Raw genomic sequence first — 10,778 nt, 5'->3', positions numbered from 1 at the left:
AGAGAAATGCAAATTAAGACAACTCTAAGATACCACTACACACCTGTCAGATTGGCTAAGATGACAGGAAAATAATGATGATTGTTGGAGGGATGTGGGAAAACTGGGACATTGATGCATTGTTGGTGGAGTTGTGAACAATCCAACCATTTTGAGAGTAGTTTGGAACTATGCTCAAAAGTTATCAAACTGTGCATACCCTTTGATCCAGCAGTGTTACTACTGGGATTATATCCCAAAGAGATTATAAAGAAGGGAAAGGGACCTGTATGTGCACGAATGTTTGTGGCAGCCCTTTTGTAGTGGTAAAACTGGAAACTGAATGGATGTCCATCAGTTGGAGAATGGTTGAATAAATTGTGGTATATGAAAATTATGGAATATTACTGTTCTGTAAGAAATGACCAACAGGATAATTTCAGAAAGGCCTGAGAGACTTACATGAACTGATGCTGAGTGAAATGAGCAGGACCAGGAGATCATTATATACTTCAACAACAATACTATATGATGACCAGTTCTGATGGATCAGGCCATCCTCAGCAACGAGATCAACCAAATCATTTCTAATGGAGCAGTAATGAACTGAACTAGCTATGCCCAGAAAAAGAACTCTGGGAGATGACTAAAACCATTACATTGAATTCCTAATCCCTATATTTATGCACACCTGCATTTTTGATTTCCTTCACAAGCTAATTGTACAATATTTCAGAGTCTGATTCTTTTCTACAGCAAAATAACGTTTTGGTCAGGTATACTTATTGTGTATCTAATTTATATTTTAATATATTTAACATCTACTGGTCATCCTGCCATCTAGGGAGGGGTGGGGGTAAGAGGTGAAAAATTGGAACAAGAGGTTTGGCAATTGTTAATGCTGAAAAGTTACCCATGTATATATCCTGTAAATAAAAGGCTATTAAATAAAAAAAAAAAGAGAGAATATATTAGGGGGTGAGGATGACCAAGTTGTGAGACTGGATGACTTAATAGTGGTGCTTTGAATGGTAATAGAGAAGTTCAAAAAAGGGGAGGATTTGGAAGAAGTGTGAGATATTCTAAGGGATATCCAATTCAACCTGTGAAATAGTGTATTGGCAATGATAATCTAGAGCTCAGGAGAGAGTTTAGGGCTAGATAAAGAGATCTGAGAATCATTTGCACTGTTATGAAAATTAAACTGATGGAATCTGATACTGTAGAGCAGAGATGTCAAACATAGGGCACCTACATGGTGCCACAGGGTATAGAGTGCCAGTTGTGGAGTCAAGAAAATTAAGCTTCCTGAGTTCAGGAACAGTCTGAGCTCAGACATTGATCAGCTGTGTGAACCTGGGCAAACAATTTAATCCTGTTTTCCCTATGTTCCTCATCTGTAATATGAATTATAGAAGGAATTTGGCAAACTACTCTAATAGCTTTATCAAGAAAACGCTAAAGAGACTCATGAAAAGTCAGACAGAACAGAAATAATTAAACAAGAAATGTCAAACAGGTGGCCATTTTGGCTCAACACACCAAGAGCTCAGAACAAGATTACATTATAATTGAGAAATATTTGACAAAATAAATAAACAAAATAGATGATTTATAATAAATAAAATAAGAAAATTCACAATAAATGCATGTAAAATATAATGGATATATAATACATAATTAAATATAAAAATATATAACAATAAACAAACAATGAATAAATGAGTAAATAAATAAATACAATAAGAGATAGATAATGTTAATATGAATCTTCAAGTATACTTGCATATGACTTTGTGTCTCCTGTTTTATTTGAATTCAACAACAGTGATGTAGAGGAAGGAGACAATAGGGCCCAGGACAAAGCCTTGTTAGACATCCATCATCCAAGAGGAAGATTCCAGAAAGGAGACATAGAAAGAGAGATTAGTCAGGTAGGAGGAGAGCCAGAAAATGGCAGTCATGAAAGCCCAGAGAAGAGAGAACATCCAAGAGAAGAGGGTGATCAACATTGTCAAAGACTTGCAAAGAGTTCAAGAAAAATAAGGGTTGAGAAAAGACCATTACATTTGGCAATTTGGAAATCATTGGTAACTGAGGAGGGCAGTTTCAGTAGAATCATGAGTCAGAAGCTAAAGTGAGGGGGTTTTAGATAAGAACAAGAGGAGAGGAAGTTCAGGCAATGATCATCAACATTGTGGATCACTTTCTCAAGGAATTTAGCCAAGAAAGGGACAGATGCCAGGTTAGGAAAGAGATCATGTGGATGTGAGCTGGCGGGAATGGTCATAGGACTGGTGAGAATGGGATAAATTTGAGAGAAGTTATAAAACTATAGTATTGTCAACTAATTAGGTATGAAAGAGTGAGGGAAAGGGAAAACTCCAAGGTGACTGAGGTCCTGAGCTAGAGAAACTAAAAGGAGGGGACGGCAGAGCCAAGATAGTAGAATAAAGGCAGGAAACTATAAGGATGATTTTATCCAAAGGTAATCACTCACTCTCACTCTCTATATCCATTGTGCTGCCAAAGTCAGTTGCTTTTACCTTTATAACATTTCTAGTATATGTCTCCTTCTCTCCTCTGATATTGTTACCACTTCGGTGGATGTACTCAGTTACTCATGCCATCCAATCGCAATAGCCTCTGGTTGATCTTTTTGCCACAAATCTCCTCACTCAAGGACATCCTCTACTCAGTTGTCAAAGTGATCTTCCTTAAACACAATTATGACCACATCAGCCTTCTACTTAATAAACTGCATTGGCTTTTTCTCACCTCCAGGATCAACTCTATTGCTAGAAAACTCCCTTACTTTTCCAGTTTTCTTACATCGTGTATCACCACTTCTTTGATCCAGTCACTTACTATTCCTTGCCTCAAATAATATCATCTTTTATTGGGAGAATTTTCATTGGCTGTCCCCCAAACATGGAATAGTTTCTCCCCTTAGCTCTACCTCCTGGTTTATATGATTTTCTTCCAATCCCAGCTAAAATACTCCTTCTCTAGGAAACCTTTCTCAATCCCCTTTAATTCTAGTGCTTTCCCTTTGTTGATTATTTCTCATTTATCCTATATATATCTTGTTTGTACATAATTGTTTACATATTGTCATTCCCATTAGATGATGAGTTTTTAAGACCAGGGACCATGAATTTTCTTTCTTTGTATTTCTAGCCATTAGTATAGTAACTGGCACATAGTAGGTACTTAATAAAATGCTTATTGACTTACTGAAATATCAGTCACATTGATATTGTGTTTGTATATGGTCCTGCTCTTTCTGAATGCAGATGAGATGACTAAATTCCCAGCCTTTCTGGCTTCCTAAGTGATATATGAGACCCCAAAATGCATTGTTTGATTGCAATATGATTGCAAATACCAATACCATTTATTATCAGCTTCATCTTTAACATAATAGTCCTGTATGACATATCCACTTGGAGAAAGGCATAACTCGGATACCATGTCTCTCTGAGCCCCTTTAACCCTCTGAGCAAGGAGAGACTCTCAAAAATTTACCAGGGCTAAGACATAAAACTGCTTTACTCTCTTGGAAAGGCTAAGGATCTGGATAGTGATGCATCATTTGTCCAGATTATTGGAGGCAACTGAGTCCCATGATCAAGCCATGTTTTCAATGAAAGCAGAAGCACTTCCTCATTAATATGTCCACCCACTCATTAACTATTCACCAATCAGGGTTGATTCTCACCTGTTAGGACTACCCCTTTTTCCAAAGGTACTTAAGCATTCAATAATCTCCATGATTTTGTCTTTGATTATAAAAAGAAATCATTGACCATCAATTTATTGATTATTTGCTAGCCTAATTAATAAATAAAATAAATAAATTATTAATTACCCAGAAACTCTGTCTCTTCTGCTCTTTATTCATCCCCATTCTAATCCTGAAGACTAGAGTAAACTGGTAATGGTAAGGAATAATAGGGTGATGGGATCCTGCTGAATGATAGGGAAGAAAAACAACTATCTTTTGTATCTGAAGCACAATCCAATTCTCCTGACCCTTATTATAGCTTTCAAAGAAAGCATTCCAGGCTGAGGAGCAATATCAACAGTGTCCAAACATTTAAAATAAAATAAGCACTCCTTGGGAGAAAATGGGAAGCTTATGGCAACTTGTGACTTTAAAAAAGAAATTTCTTTTAAAAAAATCATTGATTTTTTTTTAATGGAACAAAAACTTCCCAATAAATACTAGAACAAAGCATATTTCCTGAAGTCAAAATACATTCCCTGAAAGTAATTGTGCATCTAAAAACATTATTCTGATTAAGGTCCATAGTCTTCACCAGAATACCAAAGTGTTCAGGACATAAATGCCAAGAATCCTACCCCTTGAGAGTCTGGTCTGAGTCCCAATCCTGAGGAATAGCCCAAGATGGCATTGATATGGAACATCATGATGATGAACTATATATCTTGGAGAATTATATAAGTGCTTTCACAAATAGATGAGTATGGTTGGTCATTAGTACATTATTTCCTTGTACCTTAGGCTATTGTTTTAGCTTTGCATGGTTTATTTAAAAATGAGGTCTGCTGAACATATACAAATAAACTGAAAGAGGGATGTTTCTTCTACTTTAAGAGTGAAATCAAACAGATAATAATTCATCTTTAAAACTTCAGTAATAGCATTTATGTACAAAAATGTTTTCTATAAATTTTCTAGCTGCTTATCAAAGAAGAAATATGAAATAATTTCTGAACTGACCCTAGAAATTGGTAGCAATAAAACTACATTTCTTCTTAAACACTATATAATTTGGATAAAACATGTTCCACATCTAACTGCTTCTTTTATTATTATTATTAGTAGTAACTTCTTTACACAAATTTTAAAATTTAAATACTATTTTTTCCTATTACATGTAAAGTCAATTTTTAATATTCATTTTTAAACAAAAATGACTTTTTAACTTTCAAATTTTCTTCCTCCTTCCTCTCCTTCATCCCTAAGACAGTAAGCAATTTTATGTAGGTTGTATATGTGCACAAAATATGTAAAACATATTTCCATACCAGTCATATTGTTATGCAACTTAAAAAATGTTTTTGATATCTTTTGCCTAACCTTACACCACCCTTTCTAGATTTAATCCTCTTTTATCACAAAGAAAAACAATTAAACAAAAATACTTAATATAATGACTAAAAGTACTTATATAGTAATTTATGCAACATATTGTTCTAGTCCTTCCCTATTTCTTTGCCATGAGGAGGTACATTTCATCATCTATTCTCAAGGACCATCATTAGTTTTTCAATTACTCTGAATTTGGCTTTTTTTTTTTTAAACAGGTCTTTTCATTTACATTGTTAGTAGCTGTATATTTTTCTTTTCCTACTTATTTCATTCCTTATCAGTTCATACAAATCCGCCCACATTTCTCTGAAATCTTTAGTTGTTATCTCATTGCAAAATGATATTTTGTCCTATTAATGTTTTAAGGTTTTTTTCAAGTCCAAATCAATGGGCACCCAATTTATTCCTGGATCTTTTGCACCAAAAAAGTACTCTGTCATGTTTATTTTAGTACATGTGGCAACCTTGCTTCTATTCTTCTGTTGTACTTCCTTGGAACATGTACTTAGTATTGGAATTTCTAACTCAAAGGGTTAGAATAGTTTAGTGACTTCATAAATAATGAATTGATATACAGAATGGTTGGAACAATTCACACACCTACCAACAAGATGTTAGTGTATCTATATACCCAAAGCCCCTCCAATATGACTATATCCATGTAGCAATCTTTACTAATTTGCAAGATGTGAGTTTAAAAAAACTCAACACCTCAGCCTTATTTTCATTTGCATTTCTTTTACTATTCATTATCTGGAGCATGTTTTAAAATGGTCATTTATAGTCTGCAATTCTTTTGAAAAGTGTGCATATATTCTACTTTAGTTTTTTCACTGATTTTCTGGGGTTTTCTAAATACATGTAACAATATTTGAAAATATGGATAACTTTGTCTCATTTTTGTTACTGTTTGAACTTTTAATTTTATTTTTGTTACTCTGGCTGACATTTCTAGAACTTCATAAAATAACAGTGGGGAGGGGAAAGTTTTGCTTTGTCCTTATTTGTAATACATTTAGTTTTATTCCACTGTTAATAAAACTAGCTCTTGATTTTAGTTATATATATAAATATGGTATTGAAGGAATAGTTTTGAAAGCCTATCATGGCCATATATTTTGAATGAATTGGCTTCAATAGACTTTGCAGTTAAAGCTGATTTATGTATGAAAAATTTGACTGTCATTCCCGATAATGATAGTGACTCAATCATTTTAAACACACACACACACACACACACACACACACACACACTCACACCCTATTATTTTTTCCCCATTGTGTCTATTTCTAATGTGTCAGTATATTCTAATTGCAGTTTTTTATTTTCAAAACATATGCATGGATAATTTTTCAATATTGATCCTTGCAAAACCTTGTGTTAAAATGTTTCCCTCCCTTCCCTCTACCTTCTCCCCAAGATGGCAAGTAATCCAATATATGTTAAGCATGTTAAAATATATGTTAAATAGAATATATGTATACATATTTATACAATTATTGTGCTACACACACACAAAAAAAATCAGATCAAGAAGGGAAAAAAATGAGAAAGAAAACAAAATGCACACCACCAACAAAAAAAGAGTGAGAATGCTATGTTGTGCTCCACACTCAGTTCCCACAGTCCTCTCTCTGGATGTAGATGACTTTCTTCATCACAAGATCATTGGAACTGGCCTGATCATCTCATTGTTGAAAAATGTCACATCCATCAGAATTGATCTTTGTATAATCTTGTTGCCGTCTACTTAGCATCAAGTCTCTCCAGGCTTCTCTGAAATCATCCTGATGATCATTTCTTACAGTACAATAATATTCCATAACATTCACATACCATAACTTATTCAGCCATTCTCCAAGTGATGGGCATCCACTCAGTTTCCAGTTTCTTGCCACTACAAAAAGGGCTGCCACAAACATGTTTGCACATGACACACCCAGTTCTTATGAATTATATCACCCAACATCACTCAGATTACCTTAAACTTAAGAAAAATGAAAAAATTTCCCTACTTTCCCACCCTCAAAGCAATGTGGCAAAATTAAAATAATTTTCTCTTATCCCAGCTCTTTTTTTTCCCTTTACAAATTCTAAAAAATGACTGACCACTGATAACAGGCATCCCATTTTACTGATTGCTAACTCTGACACTGAAAATCCTTTTTGCTAAATGCTGGAGTGGGGTTTAAGAGAAGCATATTCCATCCTAATGAGAACAACTAGAATATCTCCACAAGAATATTAAATAAAATTGGCTTCAATGAATCCTCAAGTATTTAGGCATTGTTTGTAATCAAATACAATACAAACTCTCCTCTCTCTACTGCAACCAAACACACTTTTATTAGACTTGGAATTCACTGAAGCAAGAAGAAATAAAAAAAGCCTGTGGATCAGAAGTCCTTTGGAATAGAAAGATTGTAGGTTAGGACTCAGAAGACCTAGATTCAGCTATTGGCTCTGCTCCTTAGCACCTGTGAGGCCTTAAATGCATCATTCCTTCCCCTTTTGACTTTAGTTTCCTCATCTAAAATGAGAATCATGGACTAAGTCATCTCCAAAGACCATTCTAGTTCCCAGTTCTATGATACTGTGATGTTTTATTCCATTTAAACTCTGAACCACCTTAATATTCATCCCTTATGCCAGCCTGTGGGACATTCTGGACCACACACCTTCTCACTGCATTATTACTTTGTTTTTCTCAGTTTGTTTCATTTCCCTCCACATTATTATTTTAATCTGCCCTAATTCAAATTCCCTTTCCCAAATTCTAGATCCTGAATTTAAAAGTCAAGTAAAACTGAGTTCATCCCTCAGACTTGGAAACTGGCCAAGTAACTTAGCATATTTGTGCCTCATCTATAAAAGTAGGAGGCTGAACTCCATGGCCCTTAGATTTCTTTCTAGTGTTAACCTGAGGAGCAGCTAGGTGGCACAAGGCAAAGTCAGAAAGACTCATCTTCCTGAGGTCAAATTCAGCCTAAGATGTTTACTAGCTGTGTGACTTGGGCAAGTTAGTTTGCCTCAGTTTCCTCATCTGTAATATGAGCTGGAGAAGGAAATGGTAATCCATTCCAATATTTTTGCCAAGAGACCCCTAAAAGGGATCAGAGAGAGTTGGGGGAACACAACTGAAAAATGGCCAAATAACAACAATGCTAATTTGATTATCCAATAACTTGATCAGTTCCATTAATAGTTAACTCTTCCAGATTTCAGTGGTGAATTTTCCTACTAATCAGGACTATATAAAGTTAATTTTCCTGACTTATCTTGTCACCCTTTCATCCTTGCCTCCTAGTAGGCTACAATTTCTGCTCTGTGTTGCTCATAGGATTGTGGAAAGCTGCCCATTTTCTCAGATAGTTCCTGTTTCCAATTAGCAGCCTACTTTAAAAAGGTTATTAACTAAGCTGAGAGAGTGAAAAGGAAAAGGTTAACTGAACAGCCCAGCATGTTCCATCAAATGAGTCATGAATCGTGCCTTACCAGACATTAGAATAGCAGCAGAATTCTTGAGAAGTCAATCCAAAGGGACTAACCCTATTTCCCTAGAGGAATGTGGAGGCTCATCTAACAGAAACCTTTGCTGCTTTCATCCTTGAATGTGGCCTGGTTGATCCATCAGATCTTGTTTCCTATTGGAATTAAATAAGTGATGGGGAGGGTGGAGGGAGGAAAAAGGGGAGAATTCCATTCCAGGGCACTGGTGTCTGAAGAGGGAGGGAAAAGAAGGAGGCAATGACAGTGGGGAGGAGGGAAATACTGGCCTTGAAAGGGTAGGAGGCAACCTACTTCAGCAAGTGGAAATAAAATCAGGCTAATGCTCACAGATTTGTGAAATATCCTTTTTGATTTAGCATCATCCTCCCTACCATTGCCAAAGTGATACATATGATTTTTAACATTAAAATTAATTTTGCAATTAATTTTTTGTTACTTTTTAAAGAGATATTTTATTTTTAAAGGGTTTTCCAATATTCCTTGAGAGAACAGAGAGGGAGAAGTGGAAGAAGAGCTGGCTATAAAACCAGACTTAAAAATTGTCAAACATTAAGATGTTAGTGTTTAGTCTACAGGAAGAAATATTGGTAACTTGATGTCCAACAGCTCTCACTACTATTTGAAGATATTTGGATTTGAATTCATTTGAGTATTTTTGATTAAATGTCAATTTACCTTATATTTACAATTATTTTACCTTATACTTACTCTAGATTCATCAATGGTCTTATTCATTTTTTGGTAACTTCATTAAAGGTCTCTTATAACAAGAAAAAAAAAGCTATGTAAAACTAATAATACTGTAACCTCATCTGAAAGTGTTTTATATATCTGTATCAGCTCCCCACCATATAAGAAATGAATAGAAATCTATTTTCTCTTTCTCCCAATATTACCCTATTGAAAAAAAAAACAAATTTCTTGAATCAAATAGGCATAATAAAATAAAATAAATTCCCTCAATGGCTGCATATGAAATGTATGTCTTATCCTGTACCCTAAATCCATCAGCTCTCTAGACTAGATTACATAATTTACCATTGGACTTCTATATTCATGAATAGTTATTGTCCTGATCATAGTTCCTGCAACTTTCAAAACTGTTTATTTTGGTATTGTCATTGTATAAATTAGTTGTCTGCTTCTGCTCATTTCATTCTTTATAAGTTTTATAATTTTTCATTATTACTTATTTTTTTATCTTATTGATGCTATGAGATAAATTGTTTTTCTGGTTTTCCTGTCTTCATTTTGCATCAGTTCAAATAAGTTTTTCCATGTCTTTTGAAAATAATCAATTTCCTTATTTCATATAGCACAATAATACATCATCACATCCATATACCACCATTTATTCACTCATTTCTCAATGGACTTACAAAAGTGGTTTTAGAGCATACTTGGTAAAAAATGTTGATAAATCATTTAAAACCTTCCAAACTGAAAGAGCTTGATAGCTCATGCAATATATGGACACTTTTTCTTCTCCACACTCAAGATACTCAGAGAACAAAATGAATTGAATAAATCCTTTATGGAAGAATCATATGAAAACCTGGATAAAACTTCATCAAATGAGAAGACATGGCAAGTTGGGAATCCATATCAATGGAGAGAGTACCCAGATTAATGAGATCACGATTTCATCACAGAATAAAAGACATAGCTTTTGTACTGGGATAGCTAACCTAATCTAACCATTTGGCCTCAAAGAATAAACACTTGGGACTCTTAAAATAGTAAGAGAAGAAAATGTAAATTGCAAACTGAATATACTCCTTTCAATTTGCTTTCACTGGCCCAAAATTAGGATTTTCTGGTTTAAGTTTCTGGCTCTGTCACCAGTTTCCTAAGAGGATGAGTATGGCTTTATTCATCCTACTTCAAGATTAGGTAACCACATTTGCCAAAGAGTGAGAACTAGACTGAAATCATAAAAGCATCATAAATTTTGATGCATTTTTGTAAAATGCTAAGGAACACTTGTGTGAAAGGGACTTTGCAAGTAGAGGAACATTCTGACACTCTTGTGGATCCATTTGGGGAAAGTTAGGCAAAAGGCCAATATTTTTTAAACCACTAACCAATTGAAATTATTTTCTAATTTGGAAGAAAATTGGTATTTTTCTCCTGCTATAACCCACAGTTCTTTTAGAAACAGGTTAAAAC

This window comes from Sarcophilus harrisii, chromosome 4 (genome assembly GCF_902635505.1).
Source record: "Sarcophilus harrisii chromosome 4, mSarHar1.11, whole genome shotgun sequence".
In the NCBI taxonomy this organism is placed as follows: domain Eukaryota; kingdom Metazoa; phylum Chordata; class Mammalia; order Dasyuromorphia; family Dasyuridae; genus Sarcophilus; species Sarcophilus harrisii.
The sequence above is the reverse complement of the archived record's forward strand: the minus strand, read 5'-3'. Positions refer to the sequence as shown.